The sequence below is a fragment of the Musca domestica genome, unplaced genomic scaffold (genome assembly GCF_030504385.1).
Source record: "Musca domestica strain aabys unplaced genomic scaffold, Musca_domestica.polishedcontigs.V.1.1 13, whole genome shotgun sequence".
NCBI lineage: Eukaryota > Metazoa > Arthropoda > Insecta > Diptera > Muscidae > Musca > Musca domestica.
In genome coordinates this window covers 17,717,844-17,744,815 of record NW_026712172.1, presented here as the reverse complement: position 1 = coordinate 17,744,815, position 26,972 = coordinate 17,717,844, and the positions used below count along the sequence as shown (strand labels likewise).

General features: G+C 25.4%; 1 protein-coding gene across 3 annotated transcripts in view; it reads left to right on the top strand.

Annotated features, from left to right (window-relative positions):
- The window catches only part of LOC101892094 (PDF receptor), a 154,410-nt gene that overhangs the window by 18,134 nt on the left and 109,304 nt on the right, over positions 1–26,972 (top strand). Inside the window, exon 1 of one of the 3 annotated variants that reach the window (XM_011292915.3) lies at positions 5,767–5,881. The exons of 1 other annotated variant lie outside the window; for it this stretch is intronic. The gene's annotated coding sequence lies outside the window, so the exon portion shown is untranslated. Of the gene's footprint in view, positions 1–5,766; positions 5,882–26,972 lie in introns of those variants that run through there. One more of the 3 variants, XM_059118708.1, reaches the window with a different exon arrangement.

Sequence of the window (26,972 nt, the reverse complement as noted above, 5' to 3'; positions counted from 1 at the left end):
TGCCACAAATACTCTAACGTGACTGCATTCGATTAGATGGTGGTGGTGCACAAGGGAGAGTCAGTCATATGGTTGTCAGTTGTTATTGAATATTTGCCGGCAAACAAAGGATGCTGCAACAACAAATTACAATAGCAACAAAAACAAAAAATTAATTGATGCATATGTTGTTACTTTCCGGGAGAGCGCCCAAAACAATATCTCTCTTAACACGAGTTTTCAAATTGTTTTTGTTTAGAAATGACACATTTTTCCAAATTTGGTCGGATTTTTTTTTTTCAACAAAATTGGGTTGAAATTTTCAAATTGTTTTTGTTTAGAACATATATATTTTCCGAATTTAGTCGGAATTTTTTCAAATTGAATTTGGTCTGATTTCTTTTAATAAAAATTGTTTGAAGTTCTCAAATTGTTTTTGTTTAGAAATGACACATTTTTTCAAATTTGGTCGGAATTTTTTAGAACAGAATTTGGTCGGATTTTTTTTTTTTTACAAAATTTGTTTGAAGTTTTCAAATTGTTTTTGTTTAGAAATTACACATGTTTCTTATGTATCTTAGAAAACAAAAAGTTGTATATATGCAATTTTTTATATATAAAAGAAATTTCGAAATTTGGTCGGATTTTTCATTCACAAGAATCGGCCGAATTTATTATTATTATTATTATTATTATTATTATTATTATTATTATTATTATTATTATTATTATCATTATTATTATTATTATTATTATCATTATTATTATTATTATTATTATATTATTATTATTATTATTATTATTATTATTATTATTATTATTATTATTATTATTATTATTATTATTATTATTATTATTATTATTATTATTATTATTATTATTATTATTATTATTATTATTATTATTATTATTATTATTATTATTATTATTATTATTATTATTATTATTATTATTATTATTATTATTATTATTATTATTATTATTATATTATTATTATTATTATTATTATTATTATTATTATTATTATTATTATTATTATTATTATTATTATTATTATTATTATTATTATTATTATTATTATATTATTATTATTATTATTATTATTATTATTATTATTATTATTATTATTATTATTATTATTATTATTATTATATTATTATTATTATTATTATTATTTATTATTATTATTATTATTATTATTATTATTATTATTATATTATTATTATTATTATTATTATTATTATTATTATTATTATTATTATTATTATTATTATTATTATATTATTATTATTATTATTATATTATATTATTATTATTATTATTATTATTATTATTATTATTATTATTATTATTATTATTATTATTATTATTATTATTATTATTATTATTATTATTATTATTATTATTATTATTATTATATTATTATTATTATTATTATTATTATTATTATTATTATTATTATTATTATTATTTGTTATTATTATTATTATTGTTATTATTATTTTATTATTATTATTATTATTATTATTATTATTATTATTATTATTATTATTATTATTATTATTATTATTATTATTATTATTATATTATTATTATTATTATTATTATTATTATATTATTATTATTATTATTATTATTATTATTATTATTATTATTATTATTATTATTATTATTATTATTATTATATTATTATTATTATTATTAGTATTATTATTATTATTATTATTATTATTATTATTAGTATTATTATTATTATTATTATTATTATTATTATTATTATTATTATTATTATTATTATTATTATTATTATTATTATTTTATTATTATTATTATTATTATTATTATTATATTATTATTATTATTATTAGATATTATTATTATTATTATTATTATTATTATTATTATTATTATTATTATTATTATTATTATTATATATTATATTATTATTATTATTATTATTATATTATATATTATTATTATTATTATTATTATTATTATTATTATTATTAATTATTATTATTATTATTATTATTATTATTATTATTATTATTATTATTATTATTATTATTATTATTATTATTATTATTATTATTATTATTATTATTATTATTATTATTATTATTATTATTATTATTATTATTATTATTATTATTATTATTATTATTATTATTATTATTATTAGAAATTCACAGAAAATGTCAATTATGTCTTTCAATTTTAGACAGTGTTTGAAAATAAACACAGTTTTCCCCAACTTTGGTCGGATTTTTTTTAACAACATTTGGTCGGTTTTTTTTTAAATAGAGTTTAATTTTTAATGATTTTTATTGACCAGTTCTTATGTGATTTTAAAATAAAACAAAAACATTTTTGCCCATTACAATATTTGGTCGGATTTTTCTAAAATGTTAGATGGTATTTCAATCATTCAATTTTTAATAAAATTAAATGTTAAACTTAATTTTGAAAAAAAAATATATTGGTAATTTTTTAAACAAGATTTGGTCGAATTTTTTTTTAACAAAAACTGTGAAATTTTAAAATTTTTTAAATGATTTGATTGATTATTTCGTGTGTATATCAAAGCCATTTTTTTTATTATTGCCAATACATTTCTCAATTTGGTAAAATTTTCCAACCAAAAAAATTGGCCAAATTTTTTATGGATTGATTTGAAATTTTTACCCAATTCTACCAAAATTTGTATTATCTTATTATTATTAATTTTATTCCGTAAAATGTTCAAGAATAATAAAGAAATTTTTTAAAAGATTTTGATCGCATAGTTGTTTTGTGTCCTAAAACAAAACAACAAATTTATTTGATTTTTACTACATCTCAAAATTTGGTCGGGGTTTTGATTCAAAGGATTTGGACAGGAATTCATTTTTTTTAATTTTGATCGAATTTTTTATTCAAAAAATTTTTGGATATTTTATCGCTATAAATGCTCCATTTTTTAATTTCTTTCCACCGAAAAATTCTGCTGTCCTACAATTTTTGGAAATCTTTTTTTAATTCAAAATTTGGTCGGATTTGTATATTTTAGGTTTCAGATGTTCTGGTCCTTTATTTTAAAATAAGAAATTTAGAGGAAAAGTTTTTATGGATTTTAAAATGTTGCCAAATTTTATTAATAATAAAAAATTTGGTAGGGTTGCGTTTTAGTATTTCAAAAATGTGTCCGGATTGCAAAAAATATTTTAAAATATACTATGGATATTTTATTAAAAAAACAGCAACAAGAAACTTACAGATGATTGTTCCTAAAGTTTGAGCATCGTAATTTTGTAAAATTATTATTTTGGTCGAAAAAGAAATTGACTCAAGTTTTGGTCGGAATTTTTTTCCTCACAATTATAATATATTTGTAAAGAGTTTGTACAAATTTTTCAAATTGTTGGTCGGAAATGAGCAACATTTGGTCGGAATTTAGTATTTCCAAAATTCAAATAATTTTTTTAATGAATTTGATCCAAAATTTCTAAATTGTAGCCCAAATTTGGGAAAATTTTCGGAATATTTTTAAAAACTTAAAAGTTTGGTAGGATTTTTATTATTTTCATCGAAAATAAACATAATTCGAACTCTGGTCAGAATTTTTATTCGCAAAATTAAGAAATTTGTTCAAAATTTCTAAATTTTTGTTTAAAAATGAGCACACATATTTCAAAATTTGGTCGAGATTATTATTCTTGAAATTAATTTTTTTTTTTAAATGAATTTAATGAAAAATTTCCTAATATGACAAAACATTTGTGTCGTACATTCCATTGTAGCTAAAATTTATAAAAATTTTGGGAATATTTTTAAAAACTTAAAAACTTTGTAGGATTTTTTTGACTCACATTTTGGTCAGAATTTCTATTCGCAAAAATACAATATATTTGCAAGGAATTTGTTCAAAATTTCCAAATTTTAGGTGGAAAATAAGCACACAAATTTAAAAATTTGGTCGGATTTCCCCCCAAAATTTGGTTGGATTTTTTCCAATAATTTAAAGAATGGTTTAATAAATTTGTTAAAAAATTTCTATTGTAGCTAACATTTGGGACATTTCTCCAATTATTTAAAAAAATCAGAAATTTGGTCGGATTTTCGTTAAAACAATTAATATTTTTTAATAAAATTTCTAAATTTTTGGTCTAAAATGAGCACACACATTGCAAAATTTGGTCGGATTTTTTTCCCCATAATTTAAAGAATTTTTTAATGAAATTTGTTAAAAAAATTTCTATTGTAGCTAAAATTTGGGAATTTTCTCCAATTATTTTTAAAAATTCAGAAATTTGGTCGGATTTTTATTAAAACAATTAATTTTTTTTATGTATATTAAAAAAAATTGACGAAAATTTCGAAATTGCCAAGAATAAGGATCGATTGTCTAATAGCTCCAATTTAAAAGGATTTTTCTATTATTTTTTATGAATTTCAAAATTTGCTCGAATTTAAAAAAAAATTGAAAAATTTTTTTAAATATTTTTTGTGACATGAAACGATTGTTTAAAAGCTCGAATTTAGGAGGGTTTTTGTATTATTTTCGTAAAATTTGATCGAATTTAAAAAAAAAAATTGAAAATTTTGTTAATATTTTTTGTGAAAAAAAATATTATTTTTTTAAATATTTTATTTTGTTTTTTTATTTTTTTTTTTTTTTAATTAGAATTTTCCGAATGTCTTTGAAAAATTATTTCAAATTTAATCCAGATTCATGACAGTATTTGAAAAAAATATTTTTAAAAGATCCACCTTTAAGGCAGTCCTTAAAAAAATATTTTTTCAAAAAACCCTCGTTTTTGGTAGCCCTCTTAAAACTGTTTTGAAAATTCCGTTATGGTTACTCTTCATGCCATTGGTGTTTTCATTGTCATAAAACACACCGAAAGAGTCTCTTTCTCTCTCTCTCTCTCTCCGTTCTCTCTCAGTTGTAATGTAGTGGTATTTACCGCAATTTTTTGTTTTGTTTTGTTTTTCGTCGTAAAAGAGAGCTTCGTGTTGTGTGCGTTTTCCTTGCGGTTTGGCGCCTATCCATCATTCGGTCTCTATACCCCCCCCCCCCCCCCCCAATTCCAAGCATGCTCAACTAAATGCATTGTTGCATATTTTTCGGCGCTTGTTGATGGTGGCATTGGTTGTTGATGGTTGTTTGTTTTACATCTTTTGGCAAAATGCCAAATGCAAACAAAAGCCTCCCGTGGAGTGGAGAATGACTGCTTCTCAACTGGCTGTTATACATTTCTCATTATCAAGATATTTCTTTTTTTGTTTTTGGGGTTTTTGTTTTTCTCAATATTCGCTTTTATTTTTGAGTTTTTTTATCTCCATGTTCCCAATGGTGATGATGATGATGAGAATCCTCATTATCATCATCATCATTGGCTTTGTCACTGTCATAAATATTATTGCTGTTGGCAGTTTAGCGTTTAAACGTCGTCATTGTCGTTGTAATACTCATCATCATCATCATAATCATCATCTTCTTCGTTATCGTTGTTTTTGTTGTTGCTGCCAGTTACTTTGCCCATTGCCTTTGCATCCTTATTTTGTTAGCAATTCACGACTCTGGCATTCAGTTCATCTCGGCGTGTTGAACATAACGGTTGGACATTTTGTAAAATGTACGGAAACGGTTATTGAAATTAAATTAAAAAAAAATTGAAAATTGATTTTTTCAACTTGGTTCTTCTTTAAGTTTTGAGAAAAATTTAAAAATTAAAATTTGAAAATATTGTGAAAAAAAAAATTAATTTTTATAAAAAATCAAGATATTTGAAAGTGATGTGTTAAATAAATTTGTATTATTATTTTTTTTTAAAAGAAAAAATATTGAAAATGTGTTTTTTAACTAACTGCAAATTGTTTTAGACAAAACGGAATTGGAAAAACATATTTTGTAACTAAGGTAAGAAAAATTGTTAAGAAAAAGCAGAATCAATTTTTAAATAATATTAAGACAATCAACATTTTTTACAAGGAGCTGATGCATTTCGAAATGACAGATGCAGGAGAGGCAGAATTTTAGATTTATGGAAGATAAAAAATTTCTTTGTCTACTTTCCTATCTGCCAATTTGATATATAAAAACAATATATATTTGAAAAATAATTTGGCTGTGGGAAAATTTTTCTGAAATAAAAAGAGATTTGAAATAAGAATTTAAAATTATACAAAGATGAGTTCTACAATTTTTTTTTAATTTTTTAATACAAAAAAATCAATTCCAGCCGTAAAATATATTTTTATTTAATCATTGTATTTTTTATTTTTTTTTTTCCAAAAATCTATTAGCATTTATTTATCTTCAAAGTATTAAAATAAAATCCTCAATCACTAAAAAAATATTTTCTGTTAAATAAAAAAAAATTGAAATATTTTTTTTTATTTATATATTTTTTTTATAGCTCTCTAAAGAATAAAGTTTTTAAAAATATTAAAAAGAAACCCATAAAAATAAAGATATTTAGAAAAAAAATAATTTTAAAAAAATCTACAACGTTAATTATATTTTAAATATATTGTATATCATTTTCAAAAATCCAGTAGTGAAAATTTATCTTCGAAATATGTAAAGAAAATCCAACAATTTTCCAAAGAAATTTTTTTTTTAAAAAATCCATAATGATAACGATTTAAAAAAAAATAATTTCATAAAAAATCTACAACGGTAAATATAAAAATCCATTAGCATATATCTTCAAAATTTTAAAATAAAATCCTCAATCACTTAAAAAATATTTTCTTTTAAATAAGAACAATTGAAATATTTTTTTTATTTATATATTTTTTTAATAGCTCTCTAAAGAATAAAGTTTTTAAAAATATTGAAAAGAAACCCATAAAAATAATGATATTTAAAAAAAAAATTATTTTTAAAAAATCTACAACGTTAATTATATTTTAAATATATTGTATATCATTTTAAAAAATCCACTAGTGAAAATTTATCTTCAAAATATTAAAAGAAAATCCAACAATTTTCCAAAGAAAAAATTTAAAAAAAAAAATCCACAATGATAACGATTTAAAAAAAAAAATAATTTCATAAAAAATCTACAACGGTAAATATAAAAATCCATTAGCATATATCTTCAAAATGTTAAAATAAAATCCTCAATCACTTAAAAAATATTTTCTTTTAAATAAAAAAAAAAATTGAACTATTTTTTTTATTTATATATTTTTTTAATAGTTCTCTAAAGAATAAAAATTTTAAAAATATTAAAAAGAAACCCACAAAAATAAAGATATTTAGAAAAAAAAAATTAAAAAAAATCTACAACGTTAATTATATTTTAAATATATTGTATATCATTTTCAAAAATCCACTAGTGAAAATTTATCTTCAAAATATTAAAAGAAAATCCAACAATTTTCCAAAGAAAAAAATTTAAAAAAAAAATCCACAATGATAACGAATTTTTAAGAAAAAAATAATTTCTTAAAAAATCTACAACGGTAAATATAAAAATCCATTAGCATATATCTTCAAAATATTAAAATAAAATCCTCAATCACTTAAAAAATATTTTCTTTTAAATAAAAAAAATTTAACTAGTTTTTTTTTATTTATATATTTTTTTAATAGTTCTCTAAAGAATAAATTTTTTAAAAATATTAAAAAGAAACCCATAAAAATAATAATAATTAAAAAAAATAGTTTTAAAAAATTAATTATATATTAAATATATTGTATATCATTTTCTAAAATCCAATAGCGAATATTTATTTTCAAAATATTAAAAGAAAATCCAACAATTTTCCAAAGAAAAAATGTTTAAAAAAAAATCCACAATGATAACGATTAAAAAAAAAAAAATAATTTCATAAAAAATCTACAACGGTAAATAACCATAAAAAATTATATTTTAAATATATTGTATATGATTTTCATAAAATCCACTAGGGTATAGTTGTCTTAAAAATATTAAAAGAGTAAAAAAAAGAAAAATCGATTTATTATTTTTTTATACTTTTTAGTTTTTAAAAATTCTCCATAGAAGAATTTTTTTTAAAAAAAAAATAAAAAAATCAAATACATTTAAAAAACATGTTTTTTAAAAAAATCAGCAACGTAAATAACCATTAAAAATTATAGAACATTGTATTTTGCTGTTGCAAAATGGTCAGGCTTAATCCCTTTATTGTTGTTTTTATAAAAACAACGATTGTTTATTAGTGGAGAATGATGGTAATGTTTACCAGAGCGTAAGGCAGGGAATACCTAGGTTTCGGAAAAAGCCACTAATCCTCATCAGTCCACTTGTTTTTTTTTTTTTTTTTTGTCTGGGATATTCTCCCCTGGAGGAATTTCAAAAAATAACTCCAATGACAAAAACAAATTTTCCCCAAGTGACGAGATCGAAAGCTCAATAGAAGATGTAAATTGGGATCAATTATTAAAAGACGCAAAGTCTTTTCCGTTAGAGCGTTTGTAAGACACTGAATTTATTTATTAAAAACATTTCTTAAGAACTAGTTGTGATAATATGACTTAACCTAAATTATAATTAAGTGTAAATAAGAGAGAGAGAGAGAGAGAGAGATAGATACCAACCGTACACATGCATATGCACCATGCCACCATTAATCTTAGGGGGAGGTCATACACACGCATAGCTATCTCACATGTGACAAGCAAACATGTTGCACTTGCTTATCAGTCTGAGTAAAGATTACATCCCATAATCTAACTCCACCATAACACATGCAGCAATTGAAAATTCTGTATTATTTATTTCTAACTCGAAGGTCTGCTCACCACATTTTCTTATCTTATTTCATGTGGACTGTATTAAGAAGATCCCAGTCTAACAAATCCCTCTCATCTACACTAGGTAGCCCCGCTATTCTCTTTTATTATAAAAACATGTTCACTTATCCGTGAACATTCTTGGCAGGGGCAAAAATATATATAAAATATAAAAATTACAAATATGAACAATAAAATAGATCTAATAGAAGTGACATTTTGAGAGAAAAGAAGTTAAGTTATAGCACCCAAGTAACTCCTCCATCTTTCCAGCCTGTCTCTCTTGAACATCCCACCTCCTTTATCTGCCGGCTTCAATTTCCAGGCTGAATCCATTTTATGTGTTGTTTTCTTTCTGCGACCAAAGTTCTCATCCTTCTCTGGTAGCGCCATCTTACCGACTTTGGACAGTTTATCGTTCCTGTGTTCAAAATTTTCTGTCACTCCGGCTTGTATTTTATTCGCTGCACCACTTCCACTAGACATCTTCATCACAACTTGACCGTCTTCCAGCATCTTATTACTCCAGCGACGCATATTGCTTTTCTTCTTAGTTTTAAACTCGCTGGCAAACAGCTTATCTTCGACTTCTTCCAATCTCCCTGTGTCCAGTTTTCCAGGGAGCTGTTCATCTAACTTTTCCAAAGTTGGTTCTCTTTCGGCAATTGGGTCTTCCATATTAACTTCTTCAACCATCATATCTTCGTTGATATTGACCACTAGTTTTGCAGCCAATTCATCAGCCTCGATTTTGGATGCTTTCTGCGATATGAGCAACTCTTCCTTAAGTTGCAATACTTCAGCCTCCAGCAGAAATATCCTTCTTTCTTTTTCTTCACCAGCTTCTAGATTTGCAGCCAACCCGTCACGTTCGGTTGCAGCTGCAAGTCGTCCTCTGTTTGCACAAGACAACTCATCACTAAGTTGTCTTATTACCGCCTTCAACGCCTTGCCCTCGCGTTCTGCCTCCTGTTTAGCCGCTCGTAATTTGTCCTTGGTATTCTCGGTAACACACACAGCATTTTCGACTTCCTCCTTCAATTTGGAGACAAGTTTGAAGGCATCTTCTTTTTCATCTTTCTGTGAAATCAAAGCAAACTCCATTTCCTTAATATCACCTTCCATTTTTCTCATTGCGGCTACCGCTGCTTCGCGCCCCTCTCGCTCGACGTCCAATTTGGATGTTATGCAGGCCACTTGTTTCTTCAAGCCAAGGACTTTCTCTTTGGCCTCCACATTAAGAGCCTGCGTGACTTTAAAGATGATCTTAACATCTTCCAAATACAGCTTCGCTGTCCCATTCGGCTGACTTGCTCTGATAGCAGCGGCTAGTTTCGACTTCTTTAGAAGCATCTCTAAAAACCGCCTTTGAACGTCTGGATACAATATTATGTCTCTTGCCGCGTCCATAATTTTTTCTTTGGCGAAGTCAAATACGCCTTCTATGGCTTCTTCCGTCTTTAAGGTACTCATTATTTCCATAATTGTACCCATCATTTCGAGAAGAGTGGCAGCCTCTTCCTTTATTTTCATCATTGCCGGCCGTTTCACCGATTCGTCCTCCTGGGCATATGCATCACCCCTTCTTTCTGAAGATTTCAAATATGAAGCCCCCTCGGTGTGCACCGCCACCACAGTCTTCTGTGCTGAAGTCTCCTTCTGACTCAGCATCCTTTTATTTGGCTTATAAATTTCTTCTGTATGGGAACAATTCCAGCAGTAGTTTTAGCTCGGTAATTTTCCACTCTTGAAGACCAATTTTAGCCTGATAGAATTTCCTCGATGTTAAGGCAAATTCTTCAACATTTATTCTACCGATCCGGCTCGGTGGACCAATGTAAATTGGGATCAATTATTAAAAGACGCAAAGTCTTTTCCGTTTGAGCGTTTGTAAGACACTGAATTTATTTATTAAAAACATTTCTTAAGAACTAGTTGTGATAATATGACTTAACCTAAATTATAATTAAGTGTAAATAAGAGAGAGAGAGAGAGAGAGAGATAGATACCAACCGTACACATGCATATGCACCATGCCACCATTAATCTTAGGGGGAGGTCATACACACGCATAGCTATCTCACATGTGACAAGCAAACATGTTGCACTTGCTTATCAGTCTGAGTAAAGATTACATCCCATAATCTAACTCCACCATAACACATGCAGCAATTGAAAATTCTGTATTATTTATTTCTAACTCGAAGGTCTGCTCACCACATTTTCTTATCTTATTTCATGTGGACTGTATTAAGAAGATCCCAGTTTAACAAATCCCTCTCATCTACACTAGGTAGCCCCGCTATTCTCTTTTATTATAAAAACATGTTCACTTATCCGTGAACAGAAGAGGAACCAAAGAATTAAATAAAACTAAAATTCTTTTGGAAAATCCGCTAAATCTTACAACCGCACTTATAATCATTTTCATCTTTCTCCACTTGTGGTTGTAAGATTTAGAGGAAAAAAATGTTAAAAAAATAAAATTTGAAATATTTTCTTATATATTTTTATGTTTTCGAAATTTCTCTAAAGAAGAAAGTTTTTAAGAAAATTAAAAAAAAAAGTCCCGAATGACAAAGATGTTTTAAAAATTATTTTCTTAAAAAATCTTTAATATATTAACAGAAAATCCACAATCACTTAAAGCGGAATTTCTGTGGAAAATGTGAAAAAAGAAAAATTAAATTATTTTTTTATTTTTATTTTTTTTTTCAAAAATTCTCTAAAGAAGATTTATTTTTTAAATGTTTAAAAAAAATCACTATGATAAAGATCTTTTAAAAATTTTTTTTAAAAAATCGACAATATCAAAATACCAATAAAAAATTGAATTTAAATAATTTTGAATGTTTTCTAGCGGAATTCACTTTTTTCAAAAATTCTCTAAAGAAGAATTTTTTTTTAAATGTGGCAAAGATATTTTAAAAATTATTTTCTTAAAAAATCTTTAAAATATTAACAGAAAATCCACAATCACTTAAAGAGGATTTTCTGGGGAAAATGTGAAAAAAAAAAGAAAAATTAAATTATTTTTTTATTTTTATTTTTTTCAAAAATTCTCTAAAGAAGATTTATTTTTTAAATATTTTAAAAAAATCACTATGATAAAAATCTATTAGAAAATATTTTCTTAAAAAATCGACAATATCAAAAACCATTAAAAATTGAATTTAAATAATTTTGAATGTTTTCTAGCGGAATTCACTTTTTTCAAAAATTCTCTAAAGAAGATTTATTTTTTAAATATTTAAAAAAAATCACTATGATAAAGATCTTTTCAAAAATATTTTCTTAAAAAATCGACAATATCAAAAAACCATTAAAAATTGAATTTAAAACATTACGTATGTCTTCTCAAGCGGAATCCACTTAAATATTAAAAATCCATTAAAATATTAAAAGAAAATTCACAATCTCTTAATAAGGATTTTCTGTGGGAAATTTAAAAAAATTTTCAAAAATTCTCTTCGGAAGAAATTTTTCAAAAAATATTAAAAAAAATCGGCTACGACTTTTACAAAATATTTTCTCAAAAAATCTGCAATTGTAAATAACGATTCAAAATTTTATTCAAAATATCTGTTATGATAGATAGTTCATGAAAAATATTTTCAAAAAATCCCCGATGGCAGACATACAGGGTGAGATGAAAAAACTGCAACCAATTTCAGACTGCTGTCATTTCTTAGCCACTGCTCCGACAGCTGTTAAAAATATTCCAGTGACAGCTTATTATATTATTTACAAGCATAGAAAAGCATTTTGCTGACAATTTTCCAGAAAAAAAATTATTCGTGTTCGGAATTCAAGCGTGATAGTGTGATTTCTTTATATTTGGCTGGAAAGCCACAAGTGGCTATCGTTGGAGCAGTCCAGCATTTAAATGTGAATAAATCTTTTGTGTCTCTAGACCATCGCTCGTTACCGTGATACTAGTAGCGTAGCCCGACATCACCAAAAATGGTTCGAAAAGTAAGGAAGCGACTTGATCGAAATCTGCGTCGCAGTGGCCAAAAAATTTCTCGTGAGCTGAACATATCGCAATATTCCATTCGGCAAATATTGAAAAATGAGCTTGGGGTGGAGCCATTGAAATTCCAAAAAGTGAATGAATTGACACCCCAACAGCAAGAAAATAGACTCAAAAGAGCTAAATAGTTGCTTGGCTTGGCCGAAAGTGGTGAACTGCCGAATTTGATTTTTTTCGATGAGAAAACATTCGTTCTCCATTAGTTTGCGAACCAACAAAATGTCGTGTTACTTGCCAAAGGAGTCAGCTGAAAATGTGCACCTTCGGTTGGCCGCCAGAACTCAAGCGCCGGCCATGGTGATGGTGTGGGCCGCCATAACATTACGCTCTCCGCTCGTATTAATCGACCGTGGCATCAGAATAAACGGCAATTATTATCGCGAAAATTTTCTGGAGGTTGTATTAAAGCCTTGGGCACGCCAACATTTTTTCCGCATACCTTGGGCATTCCAACAAGACTTAGCACCATCGCACTCAGTACGCGCCACCCAAGAATGGTTACAAAATGAGGTTCCTCGCATTTAATTTCTCCGGATACCAATCCGTTGGACTGAAATATTTTGGAGAGCAAGGTTGGTACTAAAAAATACTTAAATGTCGATCACCTCAAGCAAGTGCTTTGCATAAAATTCTATGTCGATTTAGCGATGTCCGTCCGTCTATACATCTGTCCGTCTGTGGAAATAACTCTAGCTTCCGGACGAATTAAAGTAGATTGATAAAATTTTACTCAAATGTGTATTATATCTGCAGGACATTTGGTATTGAAATGAAAATAGGTCCACTTTTTGTATAGCCCCTATATAACGGAACCTCCCGATATTCGGAATTTTGATGATATTAGCGACATTATTTACCGGAAATGTTTCAAATTTTGTATTTGAAGTTCATAATGGATAATACAGCCTATGACAGAAAATTGTCTATGCAGGTCCACGTCTTCGTAGAGCCCTTATATAACGGTACCTCCCGATATACGGTATTTTGATGATTTCAGCGACATTATTCACCGGAATTACTTCAAATTTGGTTTTTTTTTTCAAGTATCGCATTTGAATTTTGTAATGGCTTATGACAAAACTTGTCTATGCAGGTCCATGTCGTAGTATAGACCCTAATATAACGACTAAATTCGGTATTTTTAATATTTTAACAGAATTTTTTAAGGATTTTATTTTTTGAAAATTGCCAAATTCGTACCAAATGTTGGAGGGTATTAAACTTCGGTCCGGCCGAACTTACAAAAAAGCTGCTTGTTTCCAATTCTATTTTTTTCATAAAAAAATCCTCTTTTAAATTTTTTTCCATACCCTTCATTTATTAGAACCCATTTTTTATTTCGTCATTTGCTGCAGATGTATTCTAAAAATATTCAAGCCGGTTTTTGTTTACATCATTCCGCATCAAATGCGTTTTTTTGCTACTCTCCCGCTTCTATGGGCTCAATAAAAATGCATTGCAATTCAGTTTTCTCTTCCTCATTTTTTTCGATCCTATTTACATTTGTAAAGCATAGCGGGTCAAAAAAAGTGTAGTATGTACAAAAAGAGATTATAAATTTAATCGAATAAGTCCCAAGTCAAAAGGACAACGTGATGAGTTGTATGGTTTTAATAGGAATTGCAATGGCAAGCAACTAACAACAACAGCAATCGTATTAATTCTAATAAATCTACCACCAACCGTTCGCAATAGTGTTGCAGTTATGGATTTTCAATTTTTTTTATTTTGAAATGAAAAATTTAAATTCTGTGAGAAAACAATGTCCAAGGCGTATACATGCTGTCACAACGTATACGCAATGGCGTACATCAAAATCAATGGACCTACAGAGCGTATACATGTTGTAATACCAAATACGTCATATGGACCGGGGAATCTTTTATTCATAATTGGCTGAGGCTGATGATCTGGCCACATTTATACTTTGAAATTTTCAAGAGAAAATTGATATTTGAATCAGAAAATCGCATATCTTTCTTGATGTTCGGAAAAATAACTAAAATGTATATTTTTGTGGTTTCATAGAAATCAATTTCGTAGCTTTTACAGCAACTTTTATTCCTCCTTGCCCTTCTTTTGATTCTCTGCCGAAAAATGTAGAATTTCCGAATTTAGATTGTAGTTCATCGTTCAAGTGTAAGTCCTGGGAAACTGGGTGAATTAAAAAATATTTTTTCAAAGTTCAACTAGGCGTGGATTTTATAAAAATATATTTTTTCAAAGTTCAACAAGGCGTGGATTTTATAAAAAAAAATTTTTGTTGAGTTCAACAAGGCGTGGATTTTATAAAAAATATTTTTTCAAAGTTCAACAAGGCGTGGATTTTATAAAAAATATTTTTTCAAAGTTCACCAAGGCGTGGATTTTATAAAAAATATTTTTTTCAAAGTTCAACAAGGCGTGGATTTCATAAAAAATATTTTTTTCAAAGTTCATCAAGGCGTGGATTTTATAAAAAAATATTTTTTCAAAGTTCAACAAGGCGTGGATTTTATAAAAAATATTTTTTCAAAGTTCAACAAGGCGTGGATTTTATAAAAAATATTTTTTTTTCAAAGTTCCACAAGGCGTGGATTTTATAAAAAAAATATTTTTTCAAAGTTCATCAAGGCGTGGATTTTATAAAAACATATTTTTTTCAAAGTTCAACAAGGCGTGGATTTTATAAAAAATATTTTTTCAAAGTTCAACAGGGCGTGGATTTTATAAAAAATATTTTTTCAAAGTTCAACAAGGCGTGGATTTTATAAAAAAATATTTTTTTCAAAGTTCAACAAGGCGTGGATTTTATAAAAAAATATTTTTTTCAAAGTTCAACAAGGCGTGGATTTTATAAAAAAAATATTTTTTCAAAGTTCAACAAGGCGTGGATTTTATATAAAAATATTTTTTCAAAGTTCAACAAGGCTTGGATTTTATAAAAAAAATATTTTTTCAAAGTTCAACAAGGCGTGGATTTTATATAAAAATATTTTTTCAAAGTTCAACAAGGCGTGGATTTTATAAAAAATATTTTTTCAAAGTTCAACAAGGCGTGGATTTTATATAAAAATATTTTTTCAAAGTTCAACAAGGCGTGGATTTTATAAGAAATATTTTTTTCAAAGTTCAACAAGGCGTGGACTTTATAAAAAAATATTTTTTTCAAAGTTCAACAAGGCGTGGACTTTATAAAAAAATATTTTTTCACAGTTCCACAAGGCGTGGATTTTATAAAAAATATTTTTCAAAGTTCAGCTAGGCGTGGATTTTATGAAAAATATTTTTTCAAAGTTCGTCTAGGCGTGGATTTTATAAAAAATATTTTTTCAAAGTTCAACAAGGCGTGGATTTTATAAAAATATATTTTTTCAAAGTTCAACAAGGCGTGGATTTTATAAAAAATATTTTTTTCAAAGTTCAACAAGGCGTGGATTTTATAAAAAATATTTTTTTCAAAGTTCAACAAGGCGTGGATTTTATAAAAAATATTTTTTTCAAAGTTCAACAAGGCGTGGATTTTATAAAAAATATTTTTTTCAAAGTTCATCAAGGCATGGATTTTATAAAAAATATTTTTTCAAAGTTCAACAAGGCATGGATTTTATAAAAAATATTTTTTTCAAACTTCAACAAGGCGTGGATTTTATAAAAAGTATCTTTTTTCAAACTTCAACAAGGCGTGGGTTTTATAAAATATATTTTTTTCAAAGTTCAACAAGGCGTGGATTTTATAAAAAATATTTTTTTCAAAGTTCAACAAGGCGTGGGTTTTATAAAATATATTTTTTTCAAAGTTCAACAAGGCGTGGATTTTATAAAAAAATATTTTTTCAAAGTTCATCAAGGCGTGGATTTTATAAAAAAATATTTTTTCAAAGTTCTACAAGGCGTGGATTTTATATAGAAATATTTTTTCAAAGTTCTACAAGGCGTGGATTTTATATAGAAATATTTTTTCAAAGTTCTACAAGGCGTGGATTTTATAAAAAATATATATTTCTTCAAAGTTCTACAAGGCGTGGATTTTATAAAAAATATTTTTTTCAAAGTTCAACAAGGCGTGGATTTTATAAAAAATATTATTTCAAAGTTCATCAAGGCGTGGATTTTATAAAAAAATATTTTTTCAAAGTTCATCAAGGCGTGGATTTTATAAAAAAATATTTTTTCAAAGTTCATCAAGGCGTGGATTTTATAAAAAAATATTTTTTCAAAGTTCATCAAGGCGTGGATTTTATAAAAAAATATTTTTTCAAAGTTCATCAAGGCGTGGATTTTATAAAAAAATATTTTTTCAAAGTTCATCAAGGCGTGGATTTTATAAAAAAATATTTTTTCAAAGTTCATCAAGGCGTGGATTTTATAAAAAAATATTTTTTCAAAGTTCATCAAGGCGTGGATTTTATAAAAAAATATTTTTTCAAAGTTCATCAAGGCGTGGATTTTATAAAAAAATATTTTTTCAAAGTTCATCAAGGCGTGGATTTTATAAAAAATATTTTTTTCAAAGTTCAACAAGGCGTGGATTTTATAAAAAATATTTTTTCAAAGTTCAACAAGGCGTGGATTTTATAAAAAAATATTTTTTCAAAGTTCATCAAGGGGTGTATTTTATAAATAAATATTTTTCAAAGTTCATCAAGGCGTGGTTTTTATAAAAAAAGATTTTTTCAAAGTTCATCAAGGCGTGGATTTTATAAAAAAATATTTTTTCAAAGTTCAACAAGGCGTGGATTTTACAAAAAATATTTTTTCAAAGTTCAACAAGTCGTGGATTTTATAAAAAAATATTTTTCAAAGTTCAACAAGGCGTGGATTTTATAAAAAATATTTTTTCAAAGTTCAACAAGGCGTGGATTTTATAAAAAAATATTTTTTCAAAGTTCAACATGGCGTGGATTTTATAAAAAAATATTTTTTCAAAGTTCATCAAGGCGTGGATTTTATAAAAAAAATATTTTTTCAAAGTTCATCAAGGCGTGGATTTTATAAAAAAATATTTTTTCAAAGTTCATCAAGGCGTGGATTTTATAAAAAAATATTTTTTTCAAAGTTCAACAAGGCGTCGATTTTATAAAAAATATTTTTTTCAAAGTTCAACAAGGCGTGGATTTTATAAAAAACTATTTTTTTCAAAGTTTAACAAGGCGTGGATTTTATAAAAAATATTTTTTCAAAGTTCAACAAGGCGTGGATTTTATAAAAAATATTTTTTCAAAGTTCAACAAGGCGTGGATTTTATAAAAAATATTTTTTTCAAAGTTTAACAAGGCGTGGATTTTATAAAAAATATTTTTTTCAAAGTTTAACAAGGCGTGGATTTTATAAAAAATATTTTTTTCAAAGTTCAACAAGGCGTGGATTTTATAAAAAATATTTTTTTTCAAAGTTCAACAAGGCGTGGATTTTATAAAAAATATTTTTTCAAAGTTCAACAAGGCGTGGATGTTATAAAAAACTATTTTTTTTTAAAGTTTAACAAGGCGTGGATTTTATAAAAAATATTTTTTTCAAAGTTCAACAAGGCGTCGATTTTATAAAAAATATTTTTTTCAAAGTTCAACAAGGCGTGGATTTTATAAAAAACTATTTTTTTCAAAGTTTAACAAGGCGTGGATTTTATAAAAAATATTTTTTCAAAGTTCAACAAGGCGTGGATTTTATAAAAAATATTTTTTTCAAAGTTTAACAAGGCGTGGATTTTATAAAAAATATTTTTTTCAAAGTTTAACAAGGCGTGGATTTTATAAAAAATATTTTTTTCAAAGTTCAACAAGGCGTGGATTTTATAAAAAATATTTTTTTCAAAGTTCAACAAGGCGTGGATTTTATAAAAAAATATTTTTTCAAAGTTCAAAAAGACCTGGATTTTATAAAAAAATATTTTTTCAAAGTTCATCAAGGCGTGGATTTTATAAAAAAATATTTTTTTCAAAGTTCAACAAGGCGTGGATTTTATAAAAAATATTTTTTTCAAAGTTCAACAAGGCGTGGATTTTATAAAAAATATTTTTTTCAAAGTTCATCAAGGCGTGGATTTTATAAAAAATATTTTTTTCAAAGTTCAAAGAAGCATAGATTTTTAAAATATATATATTTTTTTCAAAGTTCCACAAGGCGTGGATTTTATAAAAAATATTTTTTTCAAAGTTCAACAAGGCGTGGATTTTATAAAAAATATTTTTTTCAAAGTTCAACAAAGCGTGGATTTTATAAAAAATATTTTTTTCAAAGTTCAACAAGGCGTGGTTTTTATAAAAAAAGATTTTTTCAAAGTTCATCAAGGCGTGGATTTTATAAAAAAATATTTTTTCAAAGTTCAACAAGGCGTGGATTTTACAAAAAATATTTTTTCAAAGTTCAACAAGTCGTGGATTTTATAAAAAAATATTTTTCAAAGTTCAACAAGGCGTGGATTTTATAAAAAATATTTTTTCAAAGTTCAACAAGGCGTGGATTTTATAAAAAAATATTTTTTCAAAGTTCAACATGGCGTGGATTTTATAAAAAAATATTTTTTCAAAGTTCATCAAGGCGTGGATTTTATAAAAAAAATATTTTTTCAATGTTCATCAAGGCGTGGATTTTATAAAAAAATATTTTTTCAAAGTTCATCAAGGCGTGGATTTTATAAAAAAATATTTTTTCAAAGTTCAACAAGACGACGATATTAAAAAAATATATTTTTTTCAAAGTTCATCAAGGCGTGGATTTTATAAAAAAATATTTTTTCAAAGTTCAACAAGACGACGATATTAAAAAAATATATTTTTTTCAAAGTTCAACAAGGCGTGGATTTCATAAAAAAATATTTTTTTCAAAGTTCAACAAAGCGTGGATTTTATAAAAAATATATTTTTCAAAGTTCAACAAGGCGTGGATTTTATAAAAAATATTTTTTTCAAAGTTCAACAAGGCGTGGATTTTATAAAAAATATTTTTTTCAAAGTTCAACAAGGCGTGGATTTTATAAAAAATATTTTTTTCAAAGTTCAACAAGGCGTGGATTTTATAAAAAATATTTTTTTCAAAGTTCAACAAGGCGTGGATTTTATAAAAAATATTTTTTTCAAAGTTCAACAAGGCGTGGATTTTATAAAAAATATTTTTTTCAAAGTTCAACAAGGCGTGGATTTTATAAAAAATATTTTTTTCAAAGTTCAACAAGGCGTGGATTTTATAAAAAATATTTTTTTCAAAGTTCAACAAGGCGTGGATTTTATAAAAAATATTTTTTTCAAAGTTCAACAAGGCGTGGATTTTATAAAAAATATTTTTTTCAAAGTTCAACAAGGCGTGGATTTTATAAAAAATATTTTTTTCAAAGTTCAACAAGGCGTGGATTTTATAAAAAATATTTTTTTCAAAGTTTATAATTTGTTAATAATTAAACAACTGTGGATTTTTTAGAAATATTTATTTACAGGACAAAAATCCTTTTTTTTACCCAGCCTCTCCTCTTCTTTACTCTCTTCCCATATCTCCCTCTCTCCTTTTTATCATCACTTTAATTAAGTAAATAAAAAAATATATTTTTTTTTATTTCAGTATTTGCAAATTGATATCATGCAGATAACTATATTCGTGGCAAAAACAAAAAAATTGACCTCTGTAACCAACCAATTATTTGCTTCATTTCGATTTGTTTCAATGCTCCTTCTTCTGTTTTTCATCAGCCACATGAAGTCAGTTTGACAATGACATGACGTCTGATAGGTATCAATTATCAATTGATTATCAATAAAAAAAAGAGATAATATTTATTTTCATCAGATATTGATAATTATTTTTTTTGCCGGCTAAGTCATGGAACTATGTGGTGCGAAAGTGGAGTCATTGAGGTGGGAAGGGAGGGCGAAGAAGAAAAAAAAAACTAATAATAAATCCAATCAGAATCGAATTTTCGACGAACTCAAATTTTCGGTTTCGATTTCATGGTGACTGTGAGTGATCATATTTTCATGGAAAATACTTTTTTCTAGAATTGTTTTATTTTAATTTTTTTAGGGAAAAGAGAATTCTAGAATTCTATAATTTTTATTTATTTTTTATTTATTTATTTATTTTTTTTTTTTGGGTGATTGGCGGAACTCTTCGAAAGCTGGAATATAAGGACATAAAAACTACAGATTCATGAAAAAAATTAACAGAAAAATACTATTAATTTTTAAAACAAACTATTTGAAGGAGCCTTCCCCTTAAAATGCATAGCATAGCCTAGCATTTTAAGCGGAAGTCTCCCCAAAATATTTTTTTAAAAAATAATTTTTTTCCGTGACTTTTTTTCTACGAATCTGTAGTTTTTTCGTCCTTATATTCCAACTTTAGAAAATTCGATGAAAATCCAAGCAAAACTACTCACATGTCCATGTGGGCGTATACGTTGTATATATGGGTTTTATAAAAATATTTTTTTATAGAACTCCAATAAAAGTGGAATTTATAAAAATATTTTTTTATAGAACTCCAATAAAAGTGGACTTTATAAAAATATTTTTTTCAAGGTCTCCCATAATCGCGGGTTTTATAAAAATATTTTTTTCAAAGACTCCAATAAATGTAGATTTTATAAAAATATTTTTTCAAAGACTCCAATAAATGTGGATTTTGTAAAAATATTTTTTTCGATGACTCCAATAAAAGTGGGTTTTATAAACAAAATTTTTTCAAGGACTCCAATAAACGGGGATTTTATAAAAATATTTTTTCAAGGACTCCAATAAAAGTGGACTTTATAAAAATATTTTCTTTAAGGACTCCAATAAACGTGGATATTAATAAAAATATTTTTTCAAGGCCTCCAATAAACGTGGATTTGATAAAAATATTTTTTTAAAGGACCCCAATAAAGGTGGGTATTATAAACATATTTTTATAACGACTCCAATAAACGTAGATTTTATAAAAATATTTTTCCAAGGACTCCAATAAATGTGGATTTTATAAAAATATTTTTTCAAGGACTCCAATAAATGTGGATTTTATAAAAAAAAATTTTCAGGGACTCAATAAAAGTGGATTTTATAAAAATATTTTTTCAAGGACTCCAATAAACGTGGATTTTATAAAAATACTTTTTCAAGGACTCTAATAAATGTGGAGTTCATAAAAATATTTTTTTCAAGGACTCTAATAAATGTGGAGTTCATAAAAATATTTTTTTCAAGGACTCTAATAAATGTGGATTTTATAAAAATATTTTTTTCAAGGACTCCAATGAAAGTGGATTATTCTAAAATTTGATGATATTTCCGAACAAAAATGTAAAAATTATGGCGTTTGACTTTGTCGCTGTTTTTTTATCCCACCCCGTATATGGGTCAAAATATGAATTCTTAGAAAATTTATTGATTCCTATTTTTCTTTCCAACAACCAAAATTGGCCGCCACCTTCCTCAACGTTTAATTTATAAACACTTTAACCGCATGTTTCGCCAATACTGACCTCACTCTGTCAATTTGGCTAAATTTATCATCTCTTCACCTGAACTGAAGAACAAGAAAAAAATATAGAATTCAAGCTGGCCATAAATCATTTTCTAAAATACACAGACAGGACGTTGGTTCACACTTAAATGTAATAAAAATTGAAATTTATTGAGGCATCAATTCTGGTGTTTACATTACACTTGGCTACTTGTTTGGTGCTCGGTGTGAGGGTGGTGTGTGTGCATGTGTCTGTGCGTGTGGCTGTGTGGATTATGGATGAAAGATCAATAAAAATTCAGGAAATATTTGTAAACACAGCCCAACCATCCTGTCGTCATTGCTATTCTAAAATAAAATGTTTTTGAAATGTTCGTTTTAGAATACGGCAAGGTTGGGTCCAGACCGCAAAGAAGAGAATCCTCCTGCCACCCCGTCCAGAACATGATGTCTGACAAATAAACAGACAAATACCGGAATATTTATGGGCTATTTGATCAGATGCTGGGGAGAGGAGAGAGGGAGAAACAGAGAGCGAGAGAAAAGTGGAGAGAAGGGTTGCATATATCAGTCAATGAATTTTCAATTTGATTTCCAAAAAGGGATTTTTTATTGGTGGAACTCTTTTCCAAGAATACTTGGCCATGCAAAAAGGATTTGGATAACATTTAAAAATTTTAGGGCAAGCATGGAATTAGAAATTTATCAAAACATTGTTTTAATTTTAAAGGGTTAAGGGTAATTTGGAATTTTATGAGTAATTGAATAACATGGACTCATGTGTTGTATACGTTGTGACAACACGTATACGCTCCCATACATATGTCATTAACATGGATTTTTTTCATAGACTCCAAAAAAAAGGACTCCAATAAACGTGGATTTTATAAAAATATTTTTTTCAAGGACTCCAATAAAACTGGATGTTATAAAAAATATTTTTTCAAGGACTCCAATAAACATGGATTTTATAAAAATATTTTTCAAGGGCTCCAATAGACGTGGATTTTATAAAAAATATTTTTTTCAAGGACTCCAATAAACGTCTATTTTATAAAAAATATTTTTTTCAAGGACTCCAATAAACATGGATTTTATAAATTGTTTTTCAAGGACTGCAAATAAACGGGGATTTTATAAAAATATTTTTTTCAAGGACTTCAATCAATGTGGATTTTATAAAAACATTTTTTCAAGGACTCAAATAAACGTGGATTTTACAAAAATAAAATATTTTTCAAGGACTTCAATCAATGTGGATTTTATAAAAACATTTTTTCAAGGACTCCAATAAACGTGGATTTTATAAAAATATTTTTTAAGGCCTCCAATAAACGTGGATTTAAAAAAATAATAATTTTTCAAGGACTCCAATAAAAGTGGATTTTATAAAAACATTTTTTTCAAGGTCTATAATATACGTGGATTTTATATAAATATCTTTTCAAAGATTCCAACAAAAGTGGATTTTATATTTTTTTCAAGGACTGCAATAAACGTGGATTTTATAAAAATTATTTTTTTTCAAAGACTACAATAAATGTGGATTTTATAAAGAATATACAGATATTTTTTTTCAAGGACTCCAATAAACGTGGGTTTTATATAAATATTTTTCAAGGATTCCAATAAACGTATATTTTATAAAAATATATTTTAAAGGAATCCAAACAACGTGGATTCTATAAAAATATTTTTTTCAAGAACTCCAAATTTAGGGGTTGTCACAGAGCTAGATTTTTTTAAATATATTTTTAAAAATCAATGACCAATGTGGATTCTCAAAAACAATATTTTTTAGGGCTCCTACAAACGTAGATTTTTTTTGTTCAAGGATCCTACTAATCGTGGATTTATTAAAAATAATTTTTCTATGATTCTAATGAACGTACATTTTCCGGCATTCTAAAAAACGTATATTTTCTAAAAAAAATATTTCCTCAAGATTCTGCGATGATTTTTTTAAAATAGGTTCCTCAAGGACTCCAACAACATAAATTTTTGTTACAAATATGTTCTCAATGATTTTATAAAAATATGTTTTAAGGACTTATAATCTTAGGGAATAATATGTATCTTGAGGACCCAAAAATTATTATTCAGAACAAGACAAGGCTACTTTTTTTAAATGTTCTTATCAACACGTATACGCTGTAGTATTCAAATTCAAAAATTCGAATTAAAAAGGGAAAGAAAGAATAAACGTTTCTGGAAAAGATATGAAATTTAATTTTTTTATGAGTAGCTTCCCATGATCCACGGTTCATTGAACTTTTAAAAATATTTTTATAAAATCTTTGTTGAACTTTGAAAAAAAGTTCTAAACAATTTACGATTTGTTGAACCATTAAAAAAATATTTTTTTAAAACTCCACGCCCTTACGAACTTTGAAAAAATATTTAAAAAAATACATATGCTTTTCAAACATTGAAAAATAAATTTTTTTCAAATCCACGCTTTGTCGAATTTTGAAAAAAAAAATTTTCTATAAGAAAACCCATGCTTTGTTGAACATTGAAAAAGATATTTTTAATGAATTAACGCTTTGTTAAACTTTAAAAAAAATGTATTTTTAAACCACTACTTTCGAACTTTGAAAATATAATAATATTTTAAAAAATCCATGCTTTGTTGAACTTTAAAATAATACGTTTTTTAAATCCACATTTTTATAAGAAAGCCCACGCTTTGTTGAACATTGAAAAATATTTTAAAAAAATCCTTGAAAAATTAGTCCTTAAAAATCCACACATTGTTGAATATTGAAAAAATATTTTTTTATAAATCCACGCGTTGTTGAACATTGGAAAATTATTTAAAAAAATTCCACCCTTTGTTAAACATTAAAAAATATTTAGAAAAAAAATCTTTAAATATATAAAAATCCATGAAAATACATTTTTTTTTTAAATTCACGCTTTGTTAAACATTAAAAAATATTTAGAAAAAAGTCTTTAAATATATAAAAATCCTTGAAAATATTTTTTTTTTTAAATCCACGAATTGTTGAACTTAAAAAAATATTTGTTATAAAATCCACGCATTGTTTAACATTGAAAAAATATTAAAAAAAATCCATGTTTATTGAACTTTGAAGAATTATTTTTTTAAAAAATCCACGCTTTGTTGTACTTTAAAAAAATATGTTTTTTTGAAAAATACACGTTTTTGGAAATTTAAAAACATATTTTCTATAAAATCTACGCATTGTTAAAAATTTAAAAATTATTTTTTAAGCAAATCAAAATTTCGCTTTGAAAAATATTTTTGAATAAATCAATAAACTTTAAAAAAATATATTTTTTTAAAATACAAGCATTGTTGAACATTGAAAAATTAATTTCTAAAAAACTCCGCACTTTGTTAAACTTAAAAAAATATGTTTTTAAATCCATATTTTGTTGAATTCCGAAAAAAAAAATTTAAATACCCACGCCTTTTCGATCTTTGAAGAAATATTTTAAACAAATCAAAATTTTGCTTTTAAAAATATTTTTGAATAAATCCACGCTTTGCAAAACTTAAAAAATTATTTTTTTAAAAATACGCACATTGTTGAACATGGAAAAATTAATTTTTAAAAAACTCCACGCTTTGTTAAACTTTAAAAAATATATATATATATATATTTTTTTTTTAATCCATATTTTGTTGAATTCTAAAAAAATTCAAAACACCCAACTTTGAAGAAATATTTTTAAAAAATCCATGCTTTGTTAGGCTTTGAAAAAATAATTTTCCTAAAAAAACAACAACGCTTTGTTGTGAAATTAAAAAAAAATAAATCCACACTTTGTCGATCTTTAAATAAATATTCTTAAAAAAATCAAGCTTTGTTGAACTTTAAAATATATGTTTTTAAATCCGCGCTTTATTGAACTTTGAAAAAATATGTTTTGTTATAAAATCTATACTTTGCTGGATTTAAAAACAAATATTTAAAAAAATCCACAATTTAAACTAAAAAAAATACATTTTTTTTAAAAAATCCACGCTGCGTTTAATTTAAAGAAAAATATATATTTATTTTTAAACCCAAGCTTTGTTGAACATTAAAAAACTATTTTTTTTAAATCCACGCTGTGTTAAACTTAAAAAAAATATATTTATTTTTACTAACCCACGATTTGCTGAATATTCCAAAATTATTTTTTAAAAAATCCACGCTGTTTTAAACTTAAAAATATATATTTATTTTTAAACCCACGCTTCTAAGCATTCCAAAATTATTTTTAAAACAATCCACGCTGTGCTAAACTTAAAAATATATATTAATTTTTAAATCCACGCTTTGTTGAACATTGAAAAATTATTTTTTTTTAAATCCACGCTTTGCTGAACATTTCAAAATTATTTTTTAAAAAATCCACGTTTAATTTATAGAAAAATATATATTTATTTTTAAACCCAAGCTTTGTTGAAGATTGAAAAATTATTTTTAAAAAAATCCACGCTGTGTTAAATTTAAAAAAAATATTTTTCTTTAAACCCACGCTTTGCTGAATATTCCAAAATTATTTTTTTTAAAAATCCACGCTGTGTTAAACTTAAAAAAATATATTTATTTTTAAACCCACGCTTTGCTGAACATTGAAAAATTATTTTTTTTTAAATCCACCCTTTGCTGAACATTCCAAAATTATTTTTTAAAAAATCCACGCTGTGCTAAACTTAAAAAAATATATTTATTTTTAAACCCACGCTTTGTTGAACATTGAAAAATTATTTATTTTTAAACCCACGCTTTGCTGAACATTGAAAAATTATTTTTTTTTTTTAAATCCACCCTTTGCTGAACA